The 11,551-nt window shown below is 36.5% G+C and overlaps 1 long non-coding RNA gene across 3 annotated transcripts in view; it reads right to left on the bottom strand.

The window, feature by feature from the left end:
- Positions 1-646: 646 nt before the first annotated feature.
- Positions 647-11,551, bottom strand: part of LOC135970388 (uncharacterized) — a 32,804-nt gene continuing 21,899 nt past the window's right edge. Inside the window, exons 3-4 of one of the 3 annotated variants that reach the window (XR_012434350.1) lie at positions 8,267-8,398; positions 647-2,778 (exon numbers count right to left, since the gene is read on the bottom strand). This is a non-coding gene — a long non-coding RNA (uncharacterized lncRNA). Of the gene's footprint in view, positions 2,779-7,372; positions 7,509-8,266; positions 8,399-11,551 lie in introns of those variants that run through there. The other 2 variants (XR_010586065.1, XR_012434351.1) reach the window with 2 other exon arrangements.

The following is an 11,551-nucleotide window of genomic DNA, read 5'->3' as shown; positions in this document are numbered from 1 at the left end:
TTGGTGATTCTCATGATATTTCAAACATTGTGATGACTATTACATCTGTTATGGTAATCTGTGATTAGTAGTCCCTGATGTCACCATTGTCATTGTTTTGGGGCACCTCAAACTGTGCCCATATAAGACATCAACCTTAATCAATAAATGGGTGTATTCTGACACACTGGCTGCACTGACTGGCCATTCCTTGTCTCTCTCCCTGTCCTTGGGGCCCTCTATTCCTCAAGACACAATATTGAAATTAGGCCAACTAATAACCTTACAGTGGCCTGTAAGTGTTCTAGTGAATAGAAGAGTTCCATATAAGTCATTTTAAATCCAAAGCTAGAAGTGATTAAGCTTACGGAGGGAAACATGTTGAAAGACAAGATAGGCTAAAACCTGTACCTCTTGTCCCAAACAATTAGCCAAGTTATAAATGCAAAGGAAATGTTCTCAAAGGACATTAAAAATCTACTCCAGTGAACACATGAGTAATAAGAAAGCAAAGCAGCCCTAACGCTGATATGGAGAAATTTTTAGTGACCTGAACAGAAAATGAAACAGCCACAACATTCCCTTCAGCCAAAGCCTAATCCAAAGCAAGGCCCTAACTGTCTTCAATTCTATGAAGGCTAAGACAGGTGAAAAAGCTGCAGAAGAAAAGTCTGATGCTAGCAGAGGTTGGTTTGTGAAGTTTAGGGGAAAACAGTCATATCTATAACATTAGAATATAATGTGAAGCAGCAAGTGCTAAGGTAGAAGCTGCTACAAGTTATCTAGAACATCTAGCTAAGATCATTGATGAAAGTGGCTACACTAAACAACAAATTTTCAACCTAAATAAAACATCCTTACATTGGAAGGTCACATCTAGGACTTTTATAGCTTAAGAGGCAAAAACAATGTCTGGCTTCAAAGCTACAAAGGACAGGCTGATTCTCTTGTTAGGGGCTAATGTAGCTGATGACTTGACATTAAAGCCAATGCTCATTTACAATTTGGAAAATCCTAGGGCTCTTAATAATTATGCTGAATCTACTCTGCCTATGGTCTATAAATGAGACAAAAAAAAAAGTCTGGGTGACAGTATATGTGTTTACAGCATGGTTTACTGAATATTGTAAGACCACTGTTGAGAACTACTGTTCAGAGAAAAATATTTCTTTCAAAATATTATGTCTCATTGACAAAACACCTGGTTACCTAAGAGCTCTGATGGAGCTGTACAAAGAATTTAGTGTTGTTTTTATGCCTGCTTACAGAACATTCATTAAGCAACTCATAGATCAAGGCGTAATTTTAACTTTCAAGTCTTATTCTTTAAGAAATAAATTTCAGACCAAGCATAATGGGGCTCACACTTGAAATCCCAGAACTTTAGGAGGCTGAGGCAGGAAGACCTCTTGAGCCCAGGAGTTCAAGACCAGTCTGGGCAATATAAGGAGACCCCATCTACAAAAAATAAAAACAAGTTAGCTGGGTGATATGGTTTGGATGCTTGTTCCCTTCCAATTTTTTTTTTTTTTTTTTTTTTAGATGGAGTTTCACTCTGTCACCCAGGTTGGAGTGCAGTGGTGCAATCTCCACTCACTGCAACATCTGCCTCCCAGGTTCAAGTGATTCTCCTGCCTCAGCCTCCTGCCTCCTGAGTATCTGGGACTACAGGCCTGTGCCACCAAATTTTTTTATTTTTTTTATTTTTTTAGTAGAGACGGGGTTTCACCATGTTAACCAGCATAGTCTCGATCTCTTGATCTCTTGACCCACCTGCCTCGGCCTCCCAAAGTGCTGGGATTACAGGCATGAGCCACCATGCCTGGCCCCTTCCAATCTTATGGTGGCCTAATAGGCCCCACCTCCAACATTGGAGATTACATTTCCACATAAGATTTGAAGGGCACAAACATCCAAAGGTATTGGAGGTATTGGACCATGGGGGCAGGGATCCCACACAAATGCCTTGTCACCATCCACTTGGTGATGAGTGTGTTCTCACTCTGAGTTGATGCAAGATCTGGTTGTTTAAAAGTGTGCAAGAACTCCCTCTTCTCTCTCTTGATCCCTCTCTTGTCATGTGACATGCCTGCTTCCGCTTCACTTTCTGCCATGGAATTAAAGCTCCTTGAGGTCTCACTAGAAGCAGATGCCAGCACCATGCTTCCTGTGTAGTCTGCAGAAGTGTGAGCCAAAATAAACCCTTTTCTTTATAGATTGCCCAACCTCAGGTTTTTCTTTATAGCAATCCAAGAACAGACTAATGTACCAGGTGTAATGACATGTGGCTGTAGTCCTAGCACAGGGGAGGCTGAGGCAGGAGGATTGCTTGAGCCGAGGAGTTTGAGGATTAATGCACTCCAGCCTGGGAACAAAATGAGACCTTGCCAAAACAAAAGAAAAAAGAAACTCAGAAGGCTATAGTTGCCGTAGATAGTGATTCTTCTGAAAGACCTGGGCAAAATAAACTAAGAACCTGGTAAAGAGTCACAATCCTAGATGTCATTAAGAACATTCATAATTCATGGGAGGAGGTCAAAATATCAACAGTAACAGGAGTTTGGAAGAAGTTTATTTCAACCCTTATGATGACTTTGAGGAGTTCAAAACTTTAGTGGAGGAAATAACTGCAGGCCTGGTGGAAATAGCAAGAGAATTAGAAGAGGAATCTGAAGATGCAACTGGAGTATTTCAACCTCGTGATCAAACTTGAACAGATGAGGAGTAGATTCTTATAGATGAGCAAAGAATGGTTTCTTGAGATGGAATCTGGTCCTGGAGAAGACGCTCTGAACCTTGCTGAAATGACAATGAATGATTTAGAATATTTCATAAACTTAGTTGATAAATCAGCAGCAGGGTTTAAGAGTATTAGCTCCAATTTTGAAAAAAGTTCTATTGTGGGTCAAATGTTCTCAAATAGCATTGCATGGTACATAAATATTTTTATGACAGGAAAAGTTGATTGATGCAGCAAACTTCATTGTTCCTTTATTTTAAAAAGTTGCCACAGCCACTCTAACCTTCAGCAACCACTACCCTGATTAGTCAGTAGCTATTAACATCAAGGCAAGAATGTCCACCATCAAAAATATCAGGATTGCCTGAAGTCTCAGATGATTGGTAGCCATTTTCAGAAAAAAAAAAATGTATTTTTAACTAAGGTATGCACATGTGTTTGGATACAATGTTTTGTATACTTTAAATAGACTACACTATTGTGTAAATGTAATGTTTATGTGCACTGGGAAACCAAAACATTCATGAGACTTACTTTATGGTAATATTCACTTTATTACAGTAGTCTGGAATGAAACCTGCAATATCTTCAAGGTATCTCTGTATATTTTATTTTCATCTTTATTATATTTATTAATTACTATTACATATTTATAATTATTACTTATTCTTCTGCTTTTGTTGGATATGATTTACTCTTCTTTTTTAGTTTAGGTTAAAGCTAAGATCATTGATTTGAGATCTTTCACCTTTTCTGAGTGTTTAATGCTATAAAGTTTTCTGAACACTGCTTAAGTTATATCCTACAAATGTTGCTATACAGTGTTTTCACTTTTGTTTAATTCAAATAATTTTTCGTTTACTTTGTACGTTTTATTTTGGTCCCTGTGTTACTTAGAAGTAGGTTATTAAGTTTTCAAATATTTATAGATTTTCTAGAAATCACTTTGCTGTTGATTACTAATTTAATTCAATTTTTTCAGAAAACATACTTGAATTATTTTAAATTTATTGATACCTATATTTTATGACCCATAAAATTATGCCTTCAAAAATTGCCGTTTTCACTTGAAAAGATATTATTCTGCTGTTTTATGGTGGGGTGTCCTATAAATGTCATGTTGTTAACCTTGTTCAAATCTCCTATATTCTTATTGATTTTCTGTCTACTTGTTCTATCAATTATTGAGAGAGGAGTGTTGAAGTATCTGACTATAACTGTGAATTTATTCTTATGTTTCATTTCTGTCATGTTTTTTTTCATAAATCTTAAAGCTCTATTATTATGTGTATACAAATTTAGATTTGTAATGATTTTTTATGAATTAATGACTTTGTCATAAAAGACCCTCTTTATCCCATAAAACATTCCTTGTTCTAAAGTCTACATTTTCTTATATGAATATAGACATTCCATCTTTCTTTTGATTAATGTAAGCATGAAATATTTTTTCACAAACTTTCACATTTAGCATATTTGTATCTTTTATTTAAAATACAGGAAGCAAAAACTATGCCTTATATAAGAAAGTATACCTTCAAGTAATTTCATTCTACTTTCCCTATTGTGTAAGACCTTTGTAACAGAATTCTTCCACTTCCTCTCCCCCTGCTTTTGTTCCTTTGTTTTCATATATTTTACTTCTACATGCATTATTAACTCTATTTAGTAGTGAAGATATCTGGGCTTGGCATTTCCTTTGTGACAAAATTTTTAACTACAAATCCAATTAGTATTAAGAAAATGAAAAAGAAAGGCACAGAAGAAAATATTGACAAAATATAAACCCAGCAATTGATTTGTATCTGGATTACATGGAAAGCTCAAAACTCAATAATTAGTAAATGAAGAGTCCAATAAAAATGTGTTCAATATTTGAACAGATACTTCAGAAAAATTATGTGAATATCAAATAAGAATATAAAAATATTCTGAATATCGTTAATCATTAAAATAATGCAAATTAAAACCACAATGGTAAAACACTATATACTTATTAGAATTGATAAAATTAAAAAGAATTACCATACCAAATATTACCTAGGATTGGAGGAACTTCAACTTTTATATACTGCAGGTGGACATATAAAATAGTATAGCCACTTTGAAAAATAATTGGCAGCTTAAGCATATACCTATAATGTGATCTAGACATTTATCCAAGACAAGTAAAAGCATATATTTACACAAAGATATGTAAATGAATGTTTATAACAATTTTATATGTGGTAGACAAAAACCTAGAAATAATCTATATGTACATTAACAGGTGAATGCATAAAGAAAATATACTCCTGCTATAGAATACTACTGAGCAATAAAAGTAATAAATTATTAATAGATTAAACAAGAAGAATGAATCCCTAGTTATGCTGAGTGAGGGAATACTGTATGATTTTACTTTCATGTATGATTTTATTTTAGACAATGAAACCTAATCTGTAGAAACAGAAAGTAAATTAGTGGTTGCCTGAAGACATGGAGGAAAGAGAGATGGGTTATAAAGATGCATAAATAGGATTTACAGTCATTGATATGTTCATTTTCTTAATAGTAGTGATAGTTTTTTTGGTGTATACATATATAAAAACCTTTTCAAGTTGTATACTTCATAGATATGTGGCTTATTGTACTTTAGTTGTATCTCAGTGAAGCTGGAAATAAAGTATTTTAAATTTTTTAAAGGCAATATTGAATTTGAAATCCATTTGTGTTTTGAAAATTTTCAATATTACCTTTATCAATAAAAAATGGAGAGTTTTATATTCTTTAAGTATAATCCCGTTTGTAAAATGTTTAACACTTTAATAAATGATTTTAAATTATTTATCACCTTCTGGACTGAACCATACAATCATGGTCTTTTACAATTTTAAGAAAGCAAAATGAAAGTCCTGATTAGCAATTGCGTGTAGTCACTTCAAATATAACATCCATTATTTAAAATAAGAAAGCTGTGATCATGAATGAAAACTCATGAAAAACTTTAATTTAAAAAATTGCACATAAATTTAGTGTGTAATACCTTCCTAATTATTTGTATGTTAATTTGTTTGTTAAAATTATTTAATATAAATAAACCATAGCCCTTTTTTTTTTAACCAAGCCTCAGATAAGTACCTCTAGATTACCTCCAGCTTACTGTACAAAAATTGTCATTGCATTCTGACGTGGTTTGTCTGTGTCCCACCCAAATCTCATCTTGAATTGTAGCTCCCTTAATCCCCACATGTCATGGGAGAGACCCCCTGGGAGTTAACTGAATCATGCGTGCAGGTTTTCCCCATCCTATTCTCATGATAATGGATACAGGTCATGAGATCTGATGGTTTTATTAAGGGCAGTTCCCCTGCTCACACTCTCTTGCCTGATACCATGTAAGACGTGCCTTTGCTCCTCCTTCGCCTTCTGCCATGATTGTGAGGCCTTCCCAGTCATGTGGAACTGTGAGTCCCTTAAACCTCTTTTTCTTTATAAATTACCCAGTCTTGGGTATTTCTTCACAGCATTATAAAAATGGACTAATACACACTCATATGAAATGAGTTCATTGTTTTTGGAAAGGTTATTCTTAATGAACTAACATTGACCTAATAGTTGCAAATGCTAACTTTAAAAAAAAAAAATACTGAAATTAGAGTGTATTGAGTGATACATTTCCATTCCCATTATTAATTTAAAATATCCGCAGAAAATGTAACTTAGATTTTGAACTCTGTTTTGCATACTTAATTATCAAGAGTCTTAAAATTGGGGTAAAATAAGGTGGAACAAAGAAAGGCAAAAGAAGGAAAGCACAGGAATAGCTGAGTAACCAGCTCAAGTAGCCACAGCTACTTTGACTCATTCAAATATTGGCTCTATATTGAACACATGACTGTGTATAGAAGATTTTAAAATGTCCCACTGATATTTTCACCTATACTTCAAACAGTAATTCACATATAAATTGCCATATATTGCTCATATATTTTAGTCATTAAATCTATTTTACATCTTATCTAAGTCATAATGATTATAGTGAATGCAGGCACAGATGCACATATATTTAAAGTCATCTATCCAAGATTGTGTCTCCTTTCCAGTGGAATTTTAAAATATGTCTATTCAATAATGATACTACATCCCAACTACTAAACACCAAGGAGACAAATATGGTATGACATAACTGATCCATAGGCCATCATCAGTTCATGAAAAGACACAATATGTAGGGCCTAAGCTAAGACAGGGAGGGTAAGGGTAGAAAAGAGCAGAGAGAAAGAAGCAAGACTTGAGCATAGAATTAGTAGATCTTGACAACCAAAATGATGTTCATGGCAGTTATGAGATTGAGGAAGAGAAAGAGAAGATTCAATAACTGTTTGCATCAATTAAAAATAGTGTTTTTTCATAGAGATAGAGAATAAGAGGAATAAAACAATTTGTGAGAACATATTTAGTTTGGTTATGGACATGTCAGTTTCTTGGTGTAAGAGAAGAGGCTCCTGAATTAAACTAGTAAGAGGTGATTTATTAAACCTGCAGAAGCCATAATTCCAGAGAGATAGGATTTGGAGCCAGATCACCCCTGGCTATAAAATCAAACTAGAAAGCCTTTGCCAGGATCTGTAGTAGACTTAAAAAAATGTTTAATTTGCCTCTTACCTCCCTTCTGAGTTTTGGGGAGTCTCCATTATGTGTAGTCTTGGCAAGAGAAATTGCCCCAGTTGTGTCACAGAGGCACCCAGACCACAGGACATGTCATCAAGTCTTAGCTAATCATATACTCCCACCTAAGACTTTACATCTGGAGACAATAAGCCAAAGACAAAGGGAAAGTTATAATTCATTTACAATAGTCCCACAACAGCGGAGACTTCATCCTAGCTAGCCATGTTTCTCCTGGTGAAGATGGTTGCTGTATTTCTTATATCTCGACCTGAAACTGTCTTCTTAATGTATGCCTATTTTCAAACCCTCCCAGGGTGCTGTTACATCTACAAGCCCTGGAGAGTCTTTTAATAATTCTAATCAGCTTTCATGTGCTAGGTGCAGTTAGAGTTTGCTGTATACAAACAGAAACCCTCACTAAAACAGCCTCAAAAAGTTTACACAAGAATATTTAGCTCTGTCTTCTCAAAATAAGTTTTTATTCTAGTTCCATATATTTAGTTTGCCTTCTAAACATCATGCTAGTCTTAGTCTTCTGAGCTCTTCTCTACGTCTATAAGAAGTGCTTAGGGCATTCATGGAGCTGAGCAGTACTTTAGGATGTTTCCCTTTACTTTCAGCTATGATACATATTATATATACACATGATATATTAATATATATCTTATATAGATAGATATCGATATGAGTAGTATGCATGTGGGTATGTGTGCATGTGTGGGTATCTTTTAGTGGTTATGGTGAAGTATTCCGTGATTCAATGTATATATTAAATTGAATGTTATTGTCCCCTACTATTAAGTTATTGATTCTCCCCTTCCTCTTTTTATTAACAGAACTTCCCACATCCATCCCTTTTAGTTGAGCTGTGTGGCCATAAGTGTAGAGACTTACAACTGTACGTAGCCATGAATGAGAGGGATGATCCACAGTCACGTCACAGCTTCCATTTCAAATCTTTTAAAATGGTGCCTCACCTCCGTGTTCTCTTCCCACCTCCCTGGCGCCGATGAGATATCTTTCATCCTGTAAAGAAATTTGCTGGAATAAATTCCCTAGACCCAGAGATGGAAGCCTCACAGCATTTGTGGCAGAAGCAGCAGAAATGCACCACACATTTGAGTCCCTAGATGGCCTTGTGGAGAAATGTCTACCTGGCACCCCGGACTATTAGGTAAGAGAGAAAAGCATTCTATTTTATTTATAAATGTTGTGGAGTCTCTTCTGAAAAACCCTAAATAATACCTCCTATAAAAGGTAGAAAAGACCCTAAATAATACCTCCTAAAAAGCAAAATTTCCACCAAACCTAATATGTTCATATAGAGTTATGTATTGTTTCATGATGGGGATGCATTCTGAGAAATATATTGTTAGGTAATTCATTGGCCTGTGACCAACGTAGAGCATACTTACACAAACCTAGATGGTACAGCCTGCTATACACCTAGGTTATATGGCATAGCCTATTGCTCCCAGGCTACAAACCTGCACAGCATATTACTGTACTACATATTATAGGCAATTGTAACACAATAGTATTTATTTGTGAAATTTCTTTAGATATGTATATATTCTATACATATCTAAACAAAGGACAGGTACAATGAAAATATGGTATTATGGCATTATAATCTTACGGGACCACTGTCATATTTGTGATCTGTCATTGACCAAAATGTTGTTATACAGCACATGACTATAATCTGGTACGGAGTATTACGTAGATGTTTTGTCAAATATATCTATTTCTAGCTGAAAGATAAGCGGTGGGTCCTGCTATCAACTTGTAGTAAATACCTTCCTTGTTATGATAAGGGATCACATCTTGTTGCAGTCAAATTCTTAACCACTGCAGTCCCATCACAGACATGAAAAAGATGCATGCAAGATATGGAGTGTCTTCATGGGGGAGATTCAGAAGCCATGGATGGTGTAGAAAGGTAGGTGAATTCAGTTGCATTTAGCATCCAAGGCTGCCAAAACTGTCCATGGCCTAAATGAGCTGTATGGGCAGTTATTTGTCTATAGGAAGGGTTGAAAGGTATGCTGATGACCAGTGCAGTGTACACGAGAAGTGACAAGGTTAAACAAGGGGCATCTATGGTAATGAAGAGTGTTCAGAGATTATAGGCATCTATTGCTTATTGCTTTCCTTACTCTTAAACCCATCTCCACCATCTTCTTCTTTCTCTTTTTTTTTTTTTTTTTTGAGATGGAGTCTCGCTCTGTTGCCCAGGCTGGAGTGCAGTGGCATGATCTTGGCTCACTGCAAACTCTGCCTCCTGGGTTCAAGCAATTCCCCTGCCTCAGCCTCCTGAGTAGCTGGGACAACAGGCATGGGCCACTATGCCTGGCTAATTTTCAAACTTTTAGTAGAGACTGGGTTTTGCCATGTTGGCAAGGCTGGTCTTGAACTCCTGACGTCAAGTGATCCAACCTCCTTGGCCTCCCAAAGTGCTAGGATTACAGGCGTGAGCTACAGTGCCTGTCCCATCTTCACCATCCTAATTTGCAATAATCTCTTGTTTTATCTAATGGTTCTTAATCTAATATAATGCCCGTAACTTTCTGTTCTATCCTCATCACTCTGTTTGTCCTCAGGAGCATAGCCAACTAGGAATGCATAGAAGCACAGCAGATGTTAGAATCCATTCCTATGTAATCTCTGGGGCTGGTCCAGGGTGGGTACTGACCAGAACTAACCAGATGTCCAAGAATCAGAGATCAGAGTCACATCCAAGAGCAAGGAAGCAAACAAAACCATGACTTGTGCAGGTAGTGGAGGTGCAAATGCTTGGAGAAAAGTCGGGAAGAACACAAACTCTGGGCTAAGGTCAGGCCTAACAGGATAAGTAGTGCAATAAAAATAATCGTACAAATTAACTATATAATACAATTGAAACTTGCAACTGTAGAAATTCGCAGTAGGAAGGAGCCATAGATGTCTTTTAATTTATTGTTTCTTATTTATTTATATCTGGAAGAAATATTCTTCAAACAAAACCTTATAAGGAACAGAACCATAGCTCCTGAAGCTGTATGAAAGCAAGAGAGAGAGAGTCTTTTGTCAATAGTCTGTCCATGCGTAGCTAGACCCAACTCAAAGTTACAACTTGACCTCCATGATCACTTTCCCTCACAGGGACCTCACTATGGTAAGTGGTGAAGCAGTCTGGTTAAAGAATCGGTAGAAAGTCCAAAAGCGGTATAATTTCCATGGAGTATCAGGAGTTCTTCTATTGAAATGTGGAATTGTTGATTTTATAAAACTATCTTATTTTACAAAGGAACACACCAAAGTTGAGAAAGGGTAAGCTTCTTGCCCAACCTCAAGACCAGTGCTATTCTCTCATGCCAAGGCAGGAATAGCACTGAAGCCTAGAAGTTCAAGGCTAGAATGAGCTATGATTGTGCCAACACACTTCATGCTAGACAACATAGCAAAACCCTATCTCTAAAATGTAAACAAGTAAAATAAATTTAAAACTAATTGTGGCATGTGGCAGTTATTGATAATGCCTCATAGCTCCAAATTCATCCCTGGTTGCCTTCCCTGTGAAAATAAATCTAGGCCCTTCATCTTTATTTTTTTCTTTTTTGGCTATCATGATGCTAAGCTAAGTAGAGGGCAGTAAAAAGACACTTCAAGAAGGCAGAGGCTTCCCTCCTAGTAGTGCACGTTTTTTCCCACTGTCTATTCCATGTGATTTTCACCAGTGTCGAGGGCTTAGAGGGTACAGTTTTCACAGTGTGTTTTCTACAGGAAACAATGGCATAGTGGGAAGCCCCAGAAAAATCTGACCTGCGCCCTAGCTGTATTAACTGCTGCCCACAAGGTCACTTTAACCCTGAGTGGTATGAATGTAGGGGGTACTGTGGAGCTGATAATCAGCAAGCTTGTGGCGTGACCTTCCTCTATAGCCCAGAGCCACCCAACCCAAGCCACAAATAGAAAAGTTCTGGGTTTTGATGCTGAGACTTTCTACACTCCCACTTCTTAGCCTAAGATCACCTGTGTCCTAGAGAATTGTGCCTACTTCGCCTGGTGACTGTGGACCAGCTCTGCAGGAAGCAACTTACCAAATGTCTCTGCCATCCAGTGGTCAGCAATTACACCTTCTTCAGTGTGGTCATAAGCCTCTTTCCAAATTTGTCCTTCCTTAACTACTCTCCCTGT

The sequence above is a fragment of the Macaca fascicularis genome, chromosome 4 (assembly GCF_037993035.2).
Source record: "Macaca fascicularis isolate 582-1 chromosome 4, T2T-MFA8v1.1".
Lineage (NCBI taxonomy): Eukaryota > Metazoa > Chordata > Mammalia > Primates > Cercopithecidae > Macaca > Macaca fascicularis.
The sequence above is the reverse complement of the archived record's forward strand: the minus strand, read 5'-3'. Positions and strand labels throughout refer to the sequence as shown.